Source organism: Atta colombica, unplaced genomic scaffold (genome assembly GCF_001594045.1).
Source record: "Atta colombica isolate Treedump-2 unplaced genomic scaffold, Acol1.0 scaffold47, whole genome shotgun sequence".
Classification (NCBI taxonomy): Eukaryota; Metazoa; Arthropoda; class Insecta; order Hymenoptera; family Formicidae; genus Atta; species Atta colombica.
In genome coordinates this window covers 3,423,213-3,424,025 of record NW_017259536.1, presented here as the reverse complement: position 1 = coordinate 3,424,025, position 813 = coordinate 3,423,213, and positions in this window count along the sequence as shown.

The window sequence follows — 813 nt, the reverse complement described above, 5'->3', positions numbered from 1 at the left end:
CACACACACACACACACACACACACACACACACACACACACACACACACACACACACACACACACACACATATGTATGTATACATAAACATGTATGTGTGTGTGTGTGTGTGTGTGTATATATATATATATATTGGAATTGATGTAAATGAAATATTTTATGAATCTATACATCACTTGTACATTGCGTAAGAAAAGTTCCTTGAACTATATATGTACAGATATCAATATTGTACATTAAATCCGTATATTGATACGATGCAGCATGGTATTCCACTTAAGGGAAATTGACAAATTGAAGAACTCTTTTAAATGCCTCATTCATTAAGTTACTTGTAATGTTTTACGCCTCAGCGTTTACGGAGAAAGAATGTACCATGATAATGTACCGTATACGGACATTACTGATCTACTGGAATTTCTGATTTGCGCATAATTACACAAAAAATGCGTTTACAAGTGAGAATGAATTCCTGTATGAACTTAACAAATGGGAAACGTTGGTCGTTCATCCGAAGATCGACTAAATTTATGCCGCACGTTAAGAATTTTACCGATTTTTAACGTTTTAAAGAATCGAACGACGGTAGTAGTAGATCGGATTTCTGACTTCCACTAATATAAATCTGTGTAAGCTCATGCAGGAGTGTGTTTCCGAATATCGATAAATCTTCGTTAGCTAATTTGTGTAATATATCTTAATATATTGGCAGTACAGATTATTTGTACTAGATTATTTACCGAAGTGTATGTATCTGTTTATTACATATTTATTGCCTTGCATTATTTATAAATATATGCATAGCGCTCTGAC